Consider the following 23,497-nt stretch of genomic DNA (forward strand, 5'->3'; position numbering starts at 1 on the left):
TCAAAAACTATTGGAAGACAATTCTGCCGAAGAAGACTTTGCTCTTCAATACATCAGTCACTTTTCACTGGGTTGCCTCCCTGCATCATCCTCATTGCTCTCCGTGTCTTGAGATAGACTTATTCATAGCCCTGAGCTAACGTTGACCCAGCCTCATGTCGTCCCTCAGACTGCCACCACCACTTACCAGAGTCCCCGGGGTCGTGGCCCCATTACCTCATGTTCCCTACGAGAGTCCCCTGGTGCAGGGAATGCTAAACTCTCCTCAGTGTCACATCCTCCACTCGTATCTTGCACTGTGTCTTTCTTCCAAACATTAGTATCTCTCTCATGTTCGAGTTCATCTCTTTCTTTTTTGCTTCCTTGTCAACCACACACCTCCAAGGTTCTCTGCAGCGCCTACACCTCACCACACACCCACTAAAGCACTCCCGTTCCCAGGGAAGGACACACATCTTTCACTCCCTTTTTCCGCTCTTGCTGCATCCGTATATTTCTTACCCAGACTTTCTTCCTACTCTGTCTGTAATGACGCTCCACAACCCTGGCCCAGTTGTAACAACCCTCTCTCTCACCGCTATGTTGCGGAGTCGTGGGTGAGGTAGAGACAACCTCTCTCTCCTCCCTCCACAACCCCTGGCCACCCAAGTATTCCTAAGGTTTACCCCACACACATCATCTTCCCGCTGTGGCCACCCTGCAGTGGTTCCTGCAACTGTACCTTCCATCGTCTTCCTCCCACTGTGGCCACCCTCCAGTGGTCCCTGTAACTCAACCCTCCAGATAAAGACCACAGTTTCTGTCTATTGATTCTGTGATTTACTTTTCCCAAGTCCAAAATTGCTGCATAAACTTTCTTTTCTTGACATTTCCTCATGTGTCACTCCGGTGGTAAAGATCCGTTCCACACTACCCAGCCTCCTCCACAATCTGATTGTCTTTCTCCTTGCGGCTGAACTCCGGTGTTTGAACTGTTCACCAGGTACTGTGGTGTGCAGGTGAGTCCACAACATGTGTGGATGTGTACAGTGTGTGTGTGTGTGTGTGTGTGTGTGTGTGTGTTGTGTGTGTGTATGTGTGTGTATGTGTGTGTATGTGTGTGTGTGTATGTGTGTGTGTGTGTGTGTCTATATGGATCTCCAGCGCATGTGCAGGTGTTCCCATCTATGTGTCCAAACGCCCACCCCTGCCCGTCCTCCACCAGTGTCATGAACCTCACCAGCGCATAATGCATCACCTGCCCGACCTTCCAACACTCACCGTAAAACTATTATAAAACCAGTATAAACTCCAGGATATGGACGGGCATGGAGACTCCATAGATAGTCCAATATACTCTCCTGACAGACTCCGTGCTCTGTGATATACTCTCATGACAGACTCCGTGCTCTGTGATATACTCTCCTGACAGACTCCGTGCTCTGTGATATACTCTCCTGACAGACTCCGTGCTCTGTGATATACTCTCCTGACAGACTCCGTGCTCTGTGATATACTCTCCTGACAGACTCCGTGCTCTGTGATATACTCTCATGACAGACTCAACTCTCTGTAATGGCGCAAAATTAAATTCATAAAAGCTGTACAAGTTATAATGGTTTGAAAGAGGCCAATTACGTCTTAGGGAAAGTTTATGGAACCACAAAGGTCACTCCCAAGTCCATAAAAGCCTACCACAAAGGTCATTCTACGTCTATCACGGCCTTCAGTAAGAAGGTCAAAAACTCGTCTTCTATGCAATTTAATGTCCTTAAAAAGGGTCATTGAAGTCTGTGAGCTTATCACAAAGCCACCAAAGATTTTCAGAGGTAAAGTTGAATCAAAGGAAGACGTAAATAGGCACATGAAATTCGCCATAGTAAGATGCAGATGTTCCAGTAGTATTAATGGTAGTAGTAATAATGATTATTGGAGATGTTCCAGCAGTAATGATGATTATTGTTGATCTGTGTACGTAGATACATTGCATAAGATATGAGCCAGTGCCAGGTAAAGACACCTAGATCAGCCGGCATCATATCTCACAGTGTCAGCGAGGCAAGTAACACTAAACACAATACCATATAGAAAGTGTTAGTAGTAGATATTACAACAGAAGGCAGCGTTGGTATCCTAACATGTGATAGACCTCCGTAAGTGAGACATCATCATGTTCAGTAAACACACTTTGTGTAAGTCAGGAGGCAGAACTGTGACACATTGCTCCTCCTCCTGGTAGGTATGGAAACACTGGCCATCACCAGCCTTGCATCACTAGATACCACACACTTCCACTCTACACCTCTGCTTTACCTCGCGCTGAAGCTTACATCATGCCATTTCCTGTTGATGTCCTCAGATAACTTATCATATCTTCAAATCCGTCAGTCTCGTTGCGACCATCAAACGTTAAGATTTACGAAAACTTAACCACATGTAATTACTTTAATTGATTTCAAAACACGTGATTAGTAAGTCATTCTGAGTTAGAGGAAACCTTGTAAGATATATCTTACCATCATGATCACACGATGTAATACATTTATCATGTTTTTTTACTGAGAAAATTGTCTTAATTTCTTATTCATTGTACACACACAAGGACCCTGCCACAACTGGATGTATCACCAGGAATCCATTAATATAAATCGCCTTATTACCTAATCCTGAATATATATATATATATATATATATATATATATATATATATATAGAGAGAGAGAGAGAGAGAGAGAGAGAGAGAGAGAGAGAGAGAGAGAGAGAGAGATACATACATACATACATACATACATACATACATATAAACTTGCTTTTGATTATCGTTCTCAGTAGCAGTTCGATCAGTCTCGTCTGTAGTTTAGCACATCCTTCCTGTCTCCTTCCTTAAGAACAAGTATGACGTCAAACTTCAACCCTTCCTTAGCACTGTACATCCTCACTGTACATCCCTCATTGTACATCCCTCACTGCACATTCCGCATTGTACATCCCTCACTGTACATCCCTCACTGCACATTCCGCATTGTACATCCCTCACTGCACATCCCTCACTGCACATCCCTCACTATACATCTCTCACTGTACATCCCTCACTGCACATCCCTCACTGTAAATCCCTCACTGTACATCCCTCACTGTACATCCCTCACTGCACATCCCTAACTGTACATCCCTCACTGTACATCCCTCACTGCACATCCCTCACTGTACATCCCTCACTGTACATCCCTCTGCATATCCCTCCAGGGACGTCTTCAACACATACGGTGAAACTTCACCAGAACTTTGAGCCATGTACGCCTCAAGACCATGAATATTCTCTTTACGTCTTTTCTAAACATTTCATAGATTTCCAAGACCCCCTCCCCATCCCACCACCTCACTGGTCTATGTTGTCTTCCACTGTGAAAACACGTTAGAACTAAACCATCATTATTGCCTCATATCATACAACTCATCCCACTGAATCAGCCCTGCTAGCTGCTCATTAAGTGACGATTCTGATGTATTCTGGGAAAGTCTTGCATTATCCCGTGTCTTTCCCAAAATATTCTCTTCAATTTATTTCCAGAGAAAATAGGAATTGTTATCTCTTATCAAAGATAAAGAAAAGAACAGTAGAGGAGGATATACCACCAGAATTAGTAAAAATATGTCGTATACCCAATGTGCTTAAGAGTTACTGTAGAAAAAAATGTGTTAATGGTCAGTCTGTTGAGGAACTATGGTCCAATACAACAAGAATGATGATAGTAGGGTTAAAAAGTCTCCTTCTTATCCCTAAGTTTGGCGCGGGGAAATTACCCTTAATGTTAGAGATAAAAAAGTTCTTTTTTTATCATAAGGAGTCTATGTAGTTAAGGCCGTTGTTAAATACCGGCTGAGTTTTTCCCCTGGCTGGTCTTGAGGAGGTTTGAGATGTGATGTTTCGTAAACCACGTCAGGAGGTGTTAGGAAGATCATCACGTGAGGTGATCATTTATCTTCCTCTCCTTCTTGTCATCTACGTTAGATTTTCTCTCTCTCTCATTACTTGTATAATTATCCTGCAGCATCATATTCAAGCTTCCTCATCTGCTTAATTAAACTACCAGTATATTTAACTCACAGTTTTCTTCTGGTCATCTTCTTTCACTCCCTAGCTTGGTGGGTGGGTACCTGTGTCTGCCATGTATCGTGATGCCTGACGTATACAATGGAGACAAATAAATTGTCTTTACAATGTAACAAGAGGTTGCGAGAGGTCGCTATCTTACTTTGATCATGATGATTAACCGAGAGATTATTATTATTAATCTCTGATATTTATTGTAAACTTGGGGTTAGTTCCTAGCTGTGTACCTGAGACATCACATAACGATGATGGAAAATCTGTCATCTAAACTTCTGATTATGTTTCTCTTATTTTCTTCATATGATTAGATGTTGATCCCAGCCGTCTGTGTGTCAGGTCAGCCCCTCACAGACTAAGAATACAACAGAAGTATAAATACCGATCTTAGATCTTAGATACATAGCAAAGTGAACTATCTTCCTCGTTCATACTTACCTGATTTTTTGCGAAGGATTGTGAATGCAGAGAGAAGCGAGTACGGCCATTAGCATGACCTTGATCACCCAAGAGAAGTGCTTCACGTTAATTCGACTGGTGGTTCCAAAATGAATTTGTCGGCCTTAATGACCCTGGCTGTCGATGGCCCTAAAGCAGAAAGAGCCAACCCACCAACCCACCAACCCACCTTTTGTCTCTACAGCTACCTCGCTCACCAGCCTCGTACTGCTGTAGCTACCAAGCATATATATATATATATATATATATATATATATATATATATATATATATATATATATATATATATATATATATATATATATATATATATAATTTTTCAATTATAAATTGAACGTTTATCATGGACTTGCCTTTCTGTTCGTTGACTAAAAGTTCTTTTCTAGTGACCCCAGAAACTGCTCATCTTCAGTGCATAGTTGAGATGCCCGGGGGAGCAGGAGGTGTGATTTACGGCCTGCAGGGAGCCCTCAGGAGATGCCTTGAAGAATTGTTCTGGTTCAAGGAATTCTCTCACCTCTCGCACCTCTCTCTCTCTCTCTCTCTCTCTCTCTCTCTCTCTCTCTGGGCCGAGAGAGAGAGAGACAGAGTCGTTACATACGAGCACATTCTCCCATCATGCAAGGCCGGGCACGTGAGTGTGAGTGACGTGTGGTCAATATCACGTGTAAGACGCACGTATATACTTGTGGACGGACATCCAGCATCCCACGTTTCGGTGATATAGAAAGAAATGAAACATCTTTGAGTCAAATCAATGAAAACTGACAGCCACTGAAGTTTTGTCTTACTGTTCAGCCGTGAACAACCCTCCAATATGAGGTATTGTACCTCAGTGTTCGGCGGCTGGTGGTAGACATAGAGAGAGAGAGAAGAACTGTTGATAAATGGAGAGAGAAATACAAACAAGGAAAGAGATGGGAGAGGCAGAAATGATGAAAGAATGCGAGGGAAAGAAGAGACGTGGATGAATTATGATAGAACTTAAAAACCTAGAGGGATGGGAGCTGTGTGTGAGGCAGGTGACGGTCTGGGGGAAAACAAGAAAGAAGAGAATGAAAACGTTGCGTCGCGTCCCTTCCAGAAGGTGTGAAAGAAATGAATGCCAGCACAGTGATGGAAGCTTAAAAGTATATAGTTTGGATAATACAGGGATGAGAGAGAATGTGATAAGAACAATATTTGGTAAAGAAGGAAATAAAGTGTAGGGATGAAACAGTAATGACTAGAAATGATCGTGAAGTAGAATAAAGAAAATGCAAAGAATAAAGAGAAAGAAACAGAAATGACACAAAAGAAATGGAGATTGTGTGAGGCTTCCGGGCGTCTCATAGCTCCGGACTTGCAGGAAAAATGTACCATTCATTGGACAGTAAGGTCAACAGATGTTCATACTTCCAGTCATGAACTTGCTGACCTTATATACACTTACCCATGAGTAGAGAGGGCTCATGGGTATGTACATACATGCAAGGTCATGATATGATACAGGGATATTTTCTTTTGAGCGCTGGGTTATGCTCCTGATTCCAATATATCATCTTTGGTGTGTGGCAGGTGAATAGATTATCCCAAGGAGGCTCGGAAGAATAGGATGAGGAGAGAGAGAGAGAGAGAGAGAGAGAGAGAGAGAGAGAGAGAGAGAGAGAGAGAGAGAGAGAGAGAAAGGCCAACATGAATATGGAGAGGCGTTGGAATGCACCCTCTGCCCGGCTGGAGACCACAGACTTCCATCTGTATGCAAAAAAAGTGTGCTAATGGCTGCCTGCTTGAGAGGGGTTCCATTAGAAGTCTCAAGTGAGAGGAATAAAATAGGATTTTTTGTAAGTAATAGTGTCTTAAAACGTCAATGGCGGGGAGGAACACTCTGAGAGGGTGTGAGGTCGCGGTATTGTTGTGTGTGTATGAGAGGAGGGAGGAAGGGAGGGAGAGAGAGAGAGAGAGAGAGAGAGAGAGAGAGAGAGAGAGAGAGAGAGAGAGAGAGAGAGGAGAGGGAGGGAGGGAGAGAGGGAGATGTAACAAAGGAATATATTTCATCATTCAAAATAGATTCATTTGCGCAGACGATACGAGTAAATAGTGAGCGATAACTGAAAGTATAAGCCACATACACATTTTTACTGTTTGTGAAGCTGTAAACACATACAGCGGGTCAAACAGAGGGGCAGGTCCTGCTGTTTGCCAGCATGTACAAGGTTAAACATGAGTCCAAACAGACCAGGTAAACAGGGCTTACTGTAAAGTAAACAAGAGATTAACAGTGCAACATGTGGATCGCTCACTACACGACAGACATCAGGTTTCTCTGTGTATACGGAGGGCCCCTGCCTTCAACACATACAGGACAACCTCCCAGTGTATGGTAGGTATATACCACTATGCCTATATGCTAGGTATATAGGTTTATAAAAGTATTTCAATAGGTATGCAGAACGATACTAATATGTATGTTAGGTATATGCGACTATGCTAGTTTATGTGGTAGGTATATAGGTCTGTACGTATATAGGTCTATGGTAGTATATATCGAAAGTATATACGTCAATACTAGCATGTTATTTAAGTATGCAGGTCTATACTAGTTTGTGAGGTGAACATACAGATGTATGCTAGTATGTGAGGTGGTTATAAAAGTAACGTACTAGTATATGAGGTTAGGTATATTGGTCTAGGTTGGTATGTAAGGAAGATGTATAGATGCATGCTAGTATAAATGGTTGCAATATAACAACATATAGTAGGTATATAGCTATCCTGGTAGGCATATAGGGATAATAGTGATGTAGTGATGTACTGACCACAGTAGAGTTCGTAGACAGAAGAGTAACAGGAAGTGAAGGATAACGAGGATATGATAACAAGACAGGAGGGAGAGACGGGGGAATTAGCTGACGACACAGGATGACGGGTGAGACGGATGACGAAATGACAGACCGAGAGACAGAAAGATCGGGTGATATTACAGAAACTGACAGACCAAATATAATCTGTGGTTCACTAAAATCAAGCATTTCTTTTCTCCTGATCTTTACTCATATATTCTCGTTTTGGAAAAAAGCCAAATAAAGTTCATAACTCATTAGATTATCCCAGTTTTTTTTCTGGTTTCTGCTCATAAATAGTAACTCTTTTAAATAAAAAAAAAATGTGTTTCCAACCCAGCGAGCGAATAAACTCTGAACTAGTTGATAAAACTCAGAAAATGCATACATACACAAAGGGACACGTGACACACACACACACACACATACACACACACACACACACACATACACACACACACACACACACACACACACACATTTGCCGAGTTTCTCATGAGTCAGGGCGAGCACCTCTTCACTACATCAGGGTCAAGTTACTGATCGTTGGAAAGAATTAAAAGTATCAAATCATGGAGAACGTTTCCCACCACCATTCATCACTACCACCATCACTACCACCATCACTACCACCATCACTAACAGCTTCACTACCAAACCGTCGTGTACTACTTGCTACCACCATCGCCAGCGACCACCCCTGCCACCATCCCCTCCACCTTCACACGATCCTTCCTTCCTCACTGATCCCATCAAACTCATCTCTCAACTTCCATCCTCCTTGTTCCCTCCCACTCAAGCAGGTCCACAGTGAACAATATCTATGGCACTTCCCTCCCTCCATCTGCCAACCGTCTGTAGATTCGCTTATCTCTCTCCATTCTTCTCCCTTTCCTAAGCCAAGCAACGTCTGGAAAATGCAATTGCTGAGGTTGTTGCTGAACTGGGTGATACTGCTGGTCTTGGTCGGTGGTGGAGAGACAGACCTTGAGAACGTCATGTGTGAGAGTCGGGAGCTGGGACCCTATGGCCCCGGCGCTGTCATGAACATGTCCCTGGCTCAGGTACTCAGTATTCTGAAGGAGCACCACCATCTGGTCCTGCTGGTCGGGCAGCCTCCTTCCAATACATCGGAAGAGGCGCTGGCCAGTTTCACGTGCAGTGGAGGACTCCTCGCCCTCTGGGTCGAGATCTCGCGGAATCTCATCATTAAGGAGGATAAGCACCTGCTGGAGGACGAGTCGTCCTCAATGAGGTGTCTCCTGCAGAGGCTCAGGCTCAGGTTCCTCATCTTATTTGGTCTTCAGAGGAAGGTAGCCAAGCAGTATGTGAACACGCCCTTCCGCCAGTACATGAAAGTCCTATGTGGGAAGTTCCTACCCGTCCGTTCTCAGACCAACACGACACACGTCATGGATCGCTTCACCCAAGATAATGTCGAAATCGTGTCGCGTTGATCGTCGCTATCTGTGACGTATTTTCTTACTGTCAGTCCGTCTCCTTTTCACGACTAGACTACATCTTTTGCCACTCTCCAGTTGATACCATTCCTTCATACACATTCATGGCACTGCCTCACTGTACCCTGTCACTTTCCTCTAGCCTTTTCCTTTGCCTTCTCGTTCTTTTATCATGTTTTCACTTCCTACCATCACTCCGCGTCCACTTGATGTTCCATGCCATCCACTGTAGCATGATTTGTCACTATCACTGTCCTTCCCTCCACATCCCAGCCTTGTGAGAAGCAGCCTCAGATCCTGCGTTCTTCTGTGCCTTCGTCATTACACGTGAAATCTCGTACCTCTGGGCTGGGCAAGACGCACACTCCATCAAGCTCCGTCACAATCGTGAATGCGTAGAAATCATGATGAGTTACTGAGGGATAATAGTAGGGATCAGGGTTTGATAAGACACCAAGGAGAGGGGAATGGGAGCTGCTGAGACACTTGGAATATCTTAACTCTCACAAGTGCTGCACTTTCTCCTCCGCCTCCTTCACCAACACTCTGTCACCTGTTTATATAAAATATACCAGCCTTCAAGCCCCTTCTCCCTCCTCACTGCCGCTGCTGCATACAGCCACATACAATATGCACGACAGTCTTGGCCGGTCCCCTCCCCCATGACCTTATACTCCAGAGTCCAGTTATGGAGGCATAACTGACTGAAAGAAAATGTATTGTTGACCCTATTGCAGTTCCTCTAGAGTGGAAAAAATTTACAATCCTTAAGAGAGAGAGAGAGAGAGAGAGAGAGAGAGGACTTCCAGAGGCACCATCATCTGTCCTATAAATTGTATTTATTTATAACTTTTTTCACAATTTCCTCCCTTGTTTAAGTGAGTATTGAACCTGAAAATTATAGTTTTTATATACAAACTGTTACTTTATTTGGACTGGTGTATACTGACCTACATGCACCAACGTGATGACAATATTGAAGTCCGGCCCCACATAAATCATTGTTATATACTTATATTATACATTATATACATAGTGCAATGTTAATGACCCAGTTTAAACATGTTCATGTTACAAACACGTTACGGACGCACAGATGTAGGAAGGTTATGTGTCGGATGTATGGGTGTAAACAAGAGATGCCACACCATCACTCACCATCATGACGTATGTCTCCCTCCACACCATCACTCACCATCATGTTCACTACAGAGGGAGACACACTACATCTTCACTACATCCTCATCTTCACTACACCCTCGACACGTATATACTCGGGTCAGACGCGTCTTCACTAGACCAGGTCTATGATGCTGATTGTTTGGAAGAAAAGAGAAATAATGAAAAGAAAAGAATCAAATCAGAAACAATGTTTTCCCTCCCACGGGAGTGAGACGTAATGACTGAGCGTAGACAAGAGGGAATTAGCGTCCCTTGGCTTCCGGAACTTGATCACTTTACTCAGTACTTCACGAGACTCACGAGAAATTAACTAGATTGTGTCGCTCTCTGTAAAAGCCGGAAAATTGTCTCATTATTGTCATTGTTAAAATCTTTTTGAACCGATGTCAATTGAGCTTCTCTCTCTCTCTCTCTCTCTCTCTCTCTCTCTCTCTCTCTCTCTCTCTCTCTCAACTCCCGAAATCATGGATTTTGTCTTTGTCCTCAATATCACTATTTTCTTCGTCTTCCTTCTTTGTCTTCTTCTTTTCCAACACTCGCCACCCTGGCTCGTGTCTTGCGAAGTTGCATTTCGAATCCCAGAAGTAAGACCAAAGTAGAGTCTCTATACAAAAGCCTTTGACACGACCCGAAGGTGTCAGGTCAAAGGTCAGTACTGTCGAGGGTGTAGCAAAGACGAGGATGTGATTACCTTAAGTACTTAGCGAACATGAGGAGGTAAGGAAGATCACCTCTGACCCAGCCTGTGCCAGTGTAGTGAAGGTGAGAATGTGGCGAAAATGGTCTTCGACCCGAGCCATGAAGGTCAGGTCAAAGACCAGTGGTGTCGAGGGTCCAGAGAGGATGCGTTTGATGAGGACAAAGTGAAGATTCATCTGTTTAGGATAACATGAATTCAGATCTATCGGGGTTGTAAGAAAATGAGTTTGGTGATCTGACCTTGTTAATATCAATGTTTCTGGTTTCCCTTATAAATATTAATCCTGAATACGTTTGTTGAGTGATTATTTCCTTATTGCTCTATTACTTTTTGGCAAATGGATTCTTATTTTGTCAATATGTTTTATTCCTGAACTATTTTACACACGATATGAACCGTTTCCCACCAGAACTTCAATTCTGAATACATTTGTCATAAAGAGAGACAATCTTATTCTTAATACCTTAGAAAGAATCGTCTTTTGTTTGGGTTAAATTGTCTTGTTTCTCTCTATTGATTTTCATATCTAAGACAAAAGTCTCCTGCTTTTGATCAAAGAACTTTTGTCACAAGTCTCTATAGAAAAATATATACATTTTTGTTGTTTCTGAAGACTACTCTATTTTTTCTCTCTCTTTCTCTCTGTCTTGTTAACTCTGAGGTCCTGTGTTCATCAAAGGAGCTTGTAATTCTCCCAGGACTCCAGACCTTAATCTCCCGTACAACGTCTGCCTCCCCTGTGGGTCCTGCCACCCCCTCCCCCCTGTGGGTCTTCCTCCCTGAGGGTCTGCCTCCCTGTGGGTCTGCCTCCCTGTGGGTCTGTCTTCTGGTCTTTCTCCCTCTGGGTCCAGATTCTCGAAGCATAATTATTCGTGTCCAGCTCAGTCGTGCTATTTTTCTCTTTATTCATTTTTCTTGGTAATCTTTGACTTTTGCATCACTGGAAAAATTCATCCTCTCTCTCTCTCTCTCTCTCTCTCTCTCTCTCTCTCTCTCTCTCTCTCTCTCTCTCTCTCTCTCTCTCTCTCTCTCTCTCTCTCTCTCTTCTGATGGAAACCGAAGATAGAAAGAAGTAACGAATTATCTACATAAATACGTAGAACAAGATTTTTATTGATTCATTTTTCCTCTCCTTTCCTCCTCGTCCTCCTCCAGGTTGTCAGTCTGTTATTCATGTCTTGGCAAAAAATCAAGATCCTGACTTTTATCACAACTCCTCCATTATCCAGGTTTCCTTTCCATTTGGCCTCAAGCGAAAAAAAAAAAATTGGTTTTAGTAAGAAAAAAAAAATTGCAAAATTATCAATAAATGTGATGATTTGTAAGACTTGTTTGTGTTGTAAATTTGTTGCAAAATGTCCATATCAGTAATTGGTCTTAGCCACCAAGCCTAGCCAACACGTCCAGCTACCACGTCCAGCCAACACGTCCAGCTACCACGTATAGCCAACACGTCCAGCTACCACGTCCAGCCAACACGTCCAGCTACCACGTACAGCCAACACGTCCAGCTACCACGTCCAGCCAACACGTCCAGCTACCACGTATAGCCAACACGTCCAGCTACCACGTACAGCCAACACGTCCAGCTACCACGTATAGCCAACACGTCCAGCTACCACGTACAGCCAACACGTCCAGCTACCACGTATAGCCAACACGTCCAGCTACCACGTACAGCCAACACGTCCAGCTACCACGTACAGCCAACACGTCCAGCTACCACGTACAGCCAACACGTCTAGCTACCACGTACAGCCAACACTTCCCATCACTACGTTCAGCAAACACGTCCAACCCACACGTCTAGCTATCACGTCCTCCCAGTACGTCTGACCTGACGTTACCGTCGGTCGACGCCAACCCCGACATGGCCGAAGCCGGTGCCGACGCCAACCCCGACATGGCCGAAGCCGGTGCCGACGCCGGACCAGTGCTGCCGAGCCGACTATGTAACCCTTCCTTACCGTCTGAACACCTAAACTAAAACTGAAGGTCAAGTTGAGTGAAAGAAAAAAAGAATGGTTAATAAACTTCTCCTCCAGAACATCACTAACCCGCTTATGAGACATAAAAATCAATAAAGTGTTGAATCTGGTATTCGCATGCTAAGTCGATCCCTTAATTTGCTCGTAAAAAGGACTTAATCTCAAGGGGAAAAGATTCTAAACCTGGGTTCGAGTTTCCAGGTTACAATACAGGGTCGCTAATTACCTTAACTTTTTCATTATACTGCTCAGAAGGATGTAATACACTGCTCCTTGTAGGACTTAGAGTCCTATTTTGGGAGTTTTGTTCCAGTCTCTCCTGTGCTGGAGGGATGTTGCTATCGGTATGATCTCAGGGTAATCCTGTGTGCGTTATCCAGCAAGGGTATCGCACGTGCGTGCAAAATAGATGAATCCTCCCACCCAGCTTGTTACTCTACAAGTCAGCAAAGTTTTTGTATGGCAGTCGTCCAGCGCTTACCTGGCAGCGTCCCCAGGCCAGCGCTGCCAGGGGCATGGAGGGAAAAAAAACTATCACCATGTCAACGGTCTGAATACACACACACACACACACACACACAGATGTGACTAAGAAGGTCCAGAGAAGAGCAACCAAGACGATGCTGTAATCAAGAGGGCTGAACTGCCACGAAGAATTGACGTCTACACAACCAGCTGTCCACCTTAATGAAAAGAAGAGTTAGGAGTGACTTGATATCACCACGAAACATCCTGACTCAACAGTTTCTCAAAAATATGATCACAGTTCTTGAAGCAGCTGATGGTGTTGATGATACACAGTCCTTGTGGTGGTATGGTAGTCACCAGAGACCATGACCAGGAGCTGGAAGGATGTTTAAGAAGGCTGTACATAAATACTGGTTCAGTGTAAGGGTGATGGATGCTCGGGACTGTGGATGCCAGCAAGTTAGTCTTGTTGATGGCACAAAGAATGGCATGAGACAGGACCCCACGAGTGTTAAACTCCCTCCCTTGATATACAGGTAGATAACTGGTAATTACTCACATGTCCTCAATAAACTGAATTATGAGACTGTGAATTTGGACAGCATTCAGGGCTACAATGTTTCATCAGTTTAAGAAATGAAGCCCCACGAGTGTACAACTCCCTTCCCATATGGCTCATATAGATAATCATAAACAGATGATTACCCACAGGCATATATGTGTCTGTGGATTTGGATCCTTCTTTCTCCTTTCACCTGTTCTAGTAAGTCCATTTCTTGCAAGGATAAGAGGGGGACGGTAGAGAGAGAATAAGAAGAGTTGAAACCTTATGAAGACTGTGTTGTCCAGCGTCCAGACACTGCACTGCCAGACGCACGACACAACACTCCATCACCATGTCAACGGTCTGAACACGCCCACACACACGTGCGTATGGATTAGGTTTGCCATTGTACCAATATTCTATTTTAAACCATTTTTCCTTCACTAGTGTGTGTCTATCCCCGAGAGCAAGAGAGAAAAGGAAAAGCCAGAGGAAAAGAAAACGAGATGGAATCTTAAGATAACTGCGATAGAATCACAAACGACAACAAATCGAGGGAGGCACGTCAGCTGTCACAACGAGGAAGTAAATAAACAAGAGAGAGGGAGCTGCTGGCGCTGACTAGGGCGCGCCTGCGTGGCTAGCCATCAGGTGAGCCCGCCTCACGAACTCCAACACTAAATGTCAAAGCTTCGGCAGAACATAAAAGTGGAAGATTACAAAAAGATATAACTTTTTCTTGTATATTATTTTCTTTTTATGTTTACAGCTGAGCTCAGTCTAGAATTCTGCCACGACCACAGCTCTGTGAGGGTTTAAGCCACGATCATCTTTAGCCTGTCTTTTCTCCTACTTAAACTGAAAACCTTCAAAAAAAAAATGCTATCAATTTGTTTCATGACAAACTGGTCCGCAGATAAGCTTTCAGCCTCCATAAAGACGAAATTCGACCTCATTTCAAGCAGTGTGGCTTCATTTTCTGCCTGTTGGTTCTCTGGACACCCCAGCATCACAAACTGCTCCCACTTGCCCGTGTATCCCATCATGGAGGCAGTTCATACTCTCCTCTGTCTGGCAGATCCTCTACAACTGGTTATAACCCGTCCTCACAACACCATCTTGAGATAATCCTTCAGTAAATCATGTTTCAGAGAAACACTAATCCAGTCTGGATGTTACACATCACGTAGTATTTCTATCCATTCTTAAATACAAAGACTGACGTAGTATATATTCAACAGGTACCTGCGCATTTCTGACCATTAGTAGATATTGCGCATGTTTGAGCGCACTTCGAATATTTGGACTCATTGTTCTTCACTGCTGTGCTAACCTGTACACCACATTTTCTTCGTAGGTTCTATAACGAAACTATAACCTTAACAACTCTACTGTAGTAAACTGTTGTAACCTTAACAACTCTACTGTAGAAAACTATAACCTTAACAACTCTACTGTAGTAAACTGTTGTAACCTTAACAACTCTACTGTAGTAAACTATAACCTTAACAACTCTACTGTAGTAAACTGTTGTAACCTTAACAACTCTACTGTAGTAAACTGTTGTAACCTTAACAACTCTACTGTAGTAAACTGTTGTAACCTTAACAACTCTACTGTAGTAAACTATAACCTTAACAACTCTACTGTAGTAAACTATAACCTTAACAACTCTACTGTAGTAAACCATAACCTTAACAACTCTACTGTAGTTCTAGAATATAATTCATACTACCCATCGTTGCCTATTCTTTGAACTTTAATTAAACATGTAACCATCCTCATGTTCTCGTACCTGTACAGCCTGCGTCCAGTGAACCCCTACATTCTTGCTTTGCGTCCTTATGTTCCTCACGCTGGAGGCTCAAGTCAAGGAAGAAGAAAAGGCCTTTATACGCACCTTGTTTCCAGTTTGCGTATCCATGACATGACTTTGTGCGCATGTCATCCTTCTCTGCGTGCCCACCGTACGCTATACTCTACTACAACCTCCCGTATCTATAACTGGTTATCGTATGACGTTATCGTCATTAAAGAAACACATTAGACAAGCCGGACGATATCCATTATGGGCCTTAATGACAATGTCTAGTTTACACTTGTATCTTCATCACGTATTAAGTTCAAAGCATATGAGCACGGAAGAGGTTGTTGTGACAACCTGCCATGTTGTTATCTAGGAGTCAGTCATGTTGTTATCCTGGCATCAGTCGTATTGTTAACCAGGAGAGTAGATCAACAAACAGTCAGTCACTTACAGCAACATGTAATCAGAAAATTTGATGTGGTTGTCTGCTGTCGACAGGAAATGAGCCAACAATAAAAACGAAATATATTTATGAATCTGAAATGTCATGACAGGAAAAAGATAAGGACTTAATAAATACGATATTATCATTTCTCTGATTTTGTTGTCATGTTTGGCGTTTTACAGAAAAATACCTAGTTACTGGAGCTGAAAATCTTACATCCTTGTCATATCAATGATTAATCAGCTAAACCTATATATATATATATATATATATATATATATATATATATATATATATATATATATATATATATGTGTGTGTGTGTGTGTGTGTGTGTGTTTGTGTGTGTAACGGTATGACATCTAATGGCCTTTGATAATTTTACTAGCAGTTACATCTAATATTACGAAGCTTACAATGAAGATCAGAGTTCTGATTAAGTGTTCATACCACAGTTGATCGTGATGCGCTGAACTCCAGCACAATGTCTTGTGTGGCGGTTTATAAAGAAATCTACAACATCTTGGCACAAGTGGCGGTCTTCACTACCGTAGCCAACTTCTTCATCACAGAGAAAACTCTTCCATAAACGTAAGGTAACAGAGAGAGTTCCTCTCGTCCTTGGCACGACGACCATTCTATGCTGGCAATACTGATCTGAGTATAACCAAGCCTTCACCTCTTGAGAGACATCGATTCAGTCAATCTCTTCCTTTCTTTAATCCCTCTATGTCCTCTTTAACGATTCTCTTATGTCTCATTCAAGGTCTAGCCCCTATAACTAGCTTCCCTCTGTCACTGAAGAGCAGTTATCACTGCTGCTCAAGTGTTCTAAATGAACATGTGTGTGCTAGACGGAAGTGTTATCAGACACAGGAAGGACAATAGTATCACACACCAGATGACACACTTCAAATTCCTGGGATCGTCTCCAGCTTGGATGGAAGCTTGATTTCCTCTGTCTGTCCCGAGAATAAAATAGAATCAGTTTTATTACTATTTCTTTTCGTTTATTTGGTCCTCTGGGGAAGTGCCTACGGTTTTTATGACTTCGATGTTAATGAGTTTATATCAAATGAAATTCGATTTGAAATGTTTTCGAAGAGTAAAGGAAAGATGTTTGTCATGGTTATCTAAGCTTTACGTCTACTTGATGCCAATGTTTTGATCTTAATTTCACCATATCTAAAAAAGAATTATTCGATGCAAAAAAAAAATCAAAAACTAATTCACTAGAGAGCCTTTCATTCTACGACAGTTATACACCATAACTTATTATCAAACTGTCTGCTTTGATAATCATATGAGTTCCTCATGTTTGAAGTATATGCACGTATAACTGTTTAGGTAAACCCTCGACCTTGTAACACACCAAAACAAGACTTGTCACGAGCACAGGTGTGGAATACACCTGGAAACGACTAAATCCCAACTCTGATGCGCTTGGAGGACATGTTTGTAACTAAAGCCAGGAGTTCATGGAGTCGTCTTTCTGTCCCTTGATCTACTTTGTACTTCGCACACAGATGCAATTAAGACCGCTCAAGAAGAACATTTAAGTCCTTTCGTTGCCTCAGGAGAATCAGGTAAGTTTGTGGGGTCAGTGCAGCTCAACTGCTTCTTTTCACTTCCATTTCTTTTTTAGATTTGGTCTCTGCCTGACTTACGATGTCTTGTTGCTGTGATTAGATTTTGAAGATTGGTGACAAAGTCGACATTTTCAGCCTAGAATGGACCTACTAAACTGTTGTTGCTTGAATTCCTTTGTATTCCTATGTATCTCCGTCCCATGTAACGGGTACCTGCTTGTGCTAATAGCCCGTTTTTCTGGATACATGAGCGAGTTAATCTTGTTGAAAACCATAATGATCTCATCTAATTATCTTTTAATCTTTCTAGTTAATTTTCCTTGTAGCATCCTTATGTAAAATGTAAAGTTCAAGGTAATTTATTGGGGAAAGTTTAGGGAAGAATGTTGGGTTCCCCTTCCTCCATATTGCACTTTTTTTAGTAAAACTTTAATTGGTTTATGAATTTTCAGTTGACAGTGACCTTAACTCCAAAGGTTACATTAATCCTGCTAACATTACATCGTGATAACATTTTTTCCATTCTGTTATCTCACATCTGAAAGCTGAATGTGGATTTTGATTGATGAGACTCATTTCTCTTTTGTGAGACGTGAGATATGACCAAACATATCTATCTTTACATATACTTGTCTATATATATTTCCCTCTCTGTAAGTAAGTTGATTATCTTATAAGACGTTAAGACAGCATTTGGACTCCGGTTAAAGAATATGTGTGTCTGTAGCAACAACCTCATGAGGAAGCACATTGTGAGTTCATCGATGAAACCTTTAACAAATTTATGATCTACTTTCGGGAATCAGATTTTCAGTTTATTTATCCTTTATTCTCCTTCGTATAACCATCGTCTAAAGTGCAGGAGGTACAAGAGCCTCTCCCCATCTGTTTTTGTTCTGGTTCCTCTTATGGAAATATGTGAACCACTGCACACACCGCTGCACACCAGAGCAACTGTTGTCAGAAGAACCGCAACCATCCACCTGCCAGGAGCTGTATCGTTGAGTGGGATCGTCATTTCAAGGCCGTAGACTCGTTCATCTACGCTCCAACTTGCAGAAGGCTTCCTCGAGGAGCGATCATGTAATCCTTACCCAAGTTTGGATATTACTGCAAATTTCATTTGTTATTACGTTTTCATATCTCGCTTTCAAAGCTATTGCTATGTTCTATCACAGAGTCGATAGATTCAGTCGTAGGGGTGGTCAAGACTCACCATGGGTGCAGTAAAAACATTTACGATAATGGCTCAGCATAGACAAAAGTAGACCTACAGCGGGTGCCTCATGTCTTGCGTCAGCTGTTTCTGCACCCGACGAACCCAAAAGCAAAACTAGAAACTTTCGCGAAGATAACAATACCACAACTTGCCAAACCTAACATAATGTCCGTCTTGTTTTCTCTCTCTCCAGCCGTATCTCAGCAACAATTCACCCTTCAAAAGTGGTTCCCACACAAATCAGTAGCATATATACCACATGTGCCTTTGGCGATCGCTTTGTCATACCCTCAACTGAGAGAGAGAGAGTGTCGTCATTGTCAGTCACTCTACCATCAAGCTTGGCGTCGCCTGCCAGTGTCCACCTCAGCAGCAGTGAAGATGACGTAAGAAATGTTGGCAGGAGGAACGCCAGAGGAAAATTCTCTATACGTGAGGATCTTGGCATCTTCCTGTGCTTACTTCATTGTTCCTTGTTCCTTGTGATTACATAGAGAGAGAGAGAGAGAGAGAGAGAGAGAGAGAGAGAGAGAGAGAGAGAGAGAGAGAGAGAGAGAGAGAGAGGCAACAGCCAATCTTATTGGCTTACGTTTCTGTATTGCTTATACCATCATCAGAGTATAAAAGGAAATGATAATATGCACGTCATACCTACATGACAAGCCTCTATACAACGCATAAAGACGAGTCAATCAAACAGTGTTACCCAAGCTAAAAATCCTGCAGTTTACAGATAAATATCCTGACGTTAAATGAGGCATTTAAACAACAAGAAAATTCTAATCTAAATCTGATCAAACTTATTGAAAAGTAAGTCAACACCTTATGTTACCATACTGGGTCTCGCACAGAAGGGAATCCAGTACCGTGACATCTCCGTATTTCCTGACCTTATATCAAGGTACAGTCTTCCTACCTGCGTCCTCCTCCTTCATATCACATTCGTTTATTACTGCACTTGTAGTCGTCCACCTAAAGTCTCATTTCAACTCCACAACTCCGGCATTTATACGACTGACATTGAATTTAATTTACTTCCCTCCTCTTGTCTTCCCGTAAATTAGAGGAGAGACAGACTCACTACACAACATCTTGAAGGTAGAAAAACTCCTTGATAAACTTCCTCCCACGACGAGAGCAAGGAAGGGATGTGTGGAGCTGGAGCCATTACGCTTGGCACTTAACTCAACCAGAGCGCTGGCTGACCCGACTGCCTGGAGGGCAGCCAGCCCAGCCAGAGAGAGAGAGAGAGAGAGAGAGAGAGAGATGGGGAGAAATGAAGCAAGTTCGGGAGGTAGGTTTCAGGTCTTCAGACGGTAAGGGGCAGAGGCAGGTGCTGGTGGACCAGAATCGCCCTAAAGTTAATTTCCTCAAATGTTCTCAACACTTGAATCCAGTTGACTATAATTACCCGCTCGCTACCATTACCCACGTCCTCCCAGGCGACCGGCTGCTGAGGTTAAAGACAAGGACACTAAGTTTTGGATGAATAGCTACATGAACCCAAGAAAGAAGTGTACCAAAGCTGCCTGGAAAGCAAACATTATGAGGTCCGCAAGGAAAACCTTTAGCCAGATAGAATGTGAAACATTCAAACGTCCACATCTCGAACGCTGTTCAAGACTGCTCATCGTACCACAGGCATATTGTTCACTTGGAATACGTCCAACGCAGAACCAATAGATTGGTCAAACTACAAAATATAAGTTGTGAGGAAAAGTTGAAGATCTTGAAGATATAATTATTGCAGAAGAGGAAAACACGAGGGGGTGTACTAGAGATATACAAATCTTAGTAGGTAAAGAAAACTTTGACAGTATGATCTGACGAGGATAATCACAGTGTTTATAGAGACAGATCCAGACTATACAGATGAAGCTAAACTTCTTCATCCAGAGCACTTTACCTGAGCAGTATAATCACTCACAAAACTACAAATGAATTCAAACCCGGACCCGTTAAACACCGTAATACTAGACAAAGGTAAATATTAGGCTAGGCCGATACAAACCCATTCGCTCTTAAGTGCAAGTAAAAATGCAAGATTTGACTGTGTTACGTCATACATAATTGCACCATATCCTGTGTAAATATGTAAACTCTGTGTCACATCCAAAGCCCATATAACACGTATCCCAGACTTACTTCTGATGTCCCGTGTCGCGGGTAGAAAGAGTGGGATCAGAACGGGTGTTTTGGTCCCGGAGATTATAATGGGATGTGTCTACGTGGTCAAACATCCAAGGCAGATACGGGCAACAGAATTACCTGGGATGGGAGTGACTGTACACGGATGGTACTCTCATGTTATGTGCCTGGGACCCTGGCTGGGATTACGGAACGTTGCCAGAGTACTGGATAGATATGGATAGATATGATAACTGTAGCCATGACAAAGATAAACATGTTGAGCTGTGTTTTACAGATTCGTCAACCTTAGTCTAGCATGGGATTCCAGGTTATTTGGTGATGATCTTTTAGAAATGGATGGTGGAATGGATGCTGAGGTACCAGAGAGAGTTATGAAGTGCAGTCCACTAGCTGCTACACTGAAGAAAACAGTGAGAAGCAACAGCTTCAGGATACAACACTTTACCCCCGGCCTAAAGGGCGCTTGTACGGTGGCATCACGGACGAGAGAAGCTGTGTTTTAGGAAATGATTTTGCAAGATTCAAACATGAAACGCGACGAATGACCAGAGTGAGCAATAGAGATATGAATGAAAGATGTAGTTAATGGAGTAATTGCAATAATTAAGAAAAGAGTTCTGGGATAATGTGATAATAAGGAAAGGTTAATCAAAATATCAATAGAAGTGAAATGAAGAAAGGAGAGGAACAAGAAGACAATTGATGTATAGGACGAGGAGTATACATGTGACGCTCAGAACATACATATACTTATATATACTTACAAAGTTGTGTAAAGACACATATGGCTGGAGGAGTGTACTCCTACACCACCAGTAGGTTATGAGAGACATGTTGGATGTGGGTAGGAAGACAGACCTGCAGTTCCCTGCCGAACTCAGAGCCACATAACCAAACTCGGGAAGACACTACTTCGAAGCCTCTCATGACTCCCCTGCAATATACACACAAGTTAGATGTCACAGGCGTCGACGGAGTGAACTTCATTCTGGTATCATATGTAACAGATATCACGTGTCTAACCTTAGCATCACGCACGTAACTGTAATGTTACGAATATATCTTCTAGACATCATGATATAGGAAGCATTATTGTAAGACTCATAATGTTGATATCTCACTTACATTTGATATAGCATTTAGGGAATCTTCTGTTTCGAGAGATTCGAGAACAAATGTAAATTCATTAACATAAGTCGATAGGAAAACTTACAGTTATCCTCTGAACTAATAACTAGGGTTAAAGAAATTTTGATAATGGTAACTACATAATTACATGTGGAAATAAGATAAGCTAAATCACTCATCACTGCCCTACTGATCTTGTACTTAGTCACCATTTGTTTGGATACATACGTATTCCTGGAGCAGTGGATTTTTTGGACCCCTTGCCTCTTACTAATGATAATTCTCTCTCTCTCTCTCTCTCTCTCTCTCTCTCTCTCTCTCTCTCTCTCTCTCTCTCTCTCTCTCTCTCTCTCTCTCTCTCTCTCTCTCTCTCTCTCTCTCTCTCTCTCTCTCTCTCTCTCTCTCCCATACCACCCTTGGGCTCCGCCACCTGCTGGGCAGGGTACACACTTACAATAATAGCGTCGTTCTCATTCCTCTCTCGAACGTGAAGAGCTGGACTTGTGACTGTGTAAGCAGGTGATGACCGCCCTGTCTCCACCCTCAACTCAGCCCTGGGCAAGCAAGCAGAATTCCTGGCAAGATCCACAGTGTTTTTCTTAAGGTTCTTGTACGTCCATCTGGGGTGCAGTGGTTGACGTGTCTAGAAATAACTCTGAATAATTCACGTATTTCTGAGGTTTCGGGAAACTTTACTCAAGTGGAAGCGAAATATGAGAAGCTTATATTTGTAAGATATGAAAACGTATGAAAGATATGAAAACGTATTACTCATGAATTCCAGTTACATAACATCTACATAACCAGTGATGCGCTTCTTGAAAAAGATCCTCTGTCAAAACCTACGAAAGTAACGCTTTTGAACATCAAGATATTTTCATACCTTGATATGGATAATGAAAACTAGAGAGGCAATCAAAAACACACTACGTGCCAAGCCTGTGAGGCACGACGTGTGAGGTGATGCTGAGGCGGGGGTGTTGAGCCGGGGAGGGTGAGGGAAGGAGAGCACGAGCGCAACCCTCACAGTGTGGGTCATCAACACCATCATCGTCCAGAGGCGGTCTTACCACTGTGGCAGGTCTTGGTCGTTCCTCCTCCCCGGTGCACAGATCCCTGAAGCCGGTCATTCCTTCTTCATTAGTCTCGATACTTTCAGGTTCTGATCACGACTGAGTCCCTTGTCTGCTTGTCTACAGTCACCTGACGTGGGTGATGTATACCATCTTTCTCCTGTCCTGCAGCATGTTCCTGAGACACCACTGGTCGACCTGTGTTGGTCGCATCTTCACCACATGTGTCGAGCAACTGATAAATGCCAGCGTCTTCGAGTCCCCCAAAGCCAACATCACGAGCCAGACTAGGAATGTTTACATGAATGGTCGACGTCACATCTACTTCATGATAACTTGGCTGGAGCTGATGACGTGCTGTAACATACCTGA

General features: G+C 42.7%; 1 protein-coding gene across 2 annotated transcripts in view; it reads left to right on the plus strand.

Moving 5' to 3' along the window:
- The window catches only part of LOC139761735 (uncharacterized), a 306,001-nt gene that overhangs the window by 241,971 nt on the left and 40,533 nt on the right, over window positions 1–23,497 (plus strand). The window lies entirely within an intron of this gene.

The sequence above is a fragment of the Panulirus ornatus genome, chromosome 41 (assembly GCF_036320965.1).
Source record: "Panulirus ornatus isolate Po-2019 chromosome 41, ASM3632096v1, whole genome shotgun sequence".
Classification (NCBI taxonomy): domain Eukaryota; kingdom Metazoa; phylum Arthropoda; class Malacostraca; order Decapoda; family Palinuridae; genus Panulirus; species Panulirus ornatus.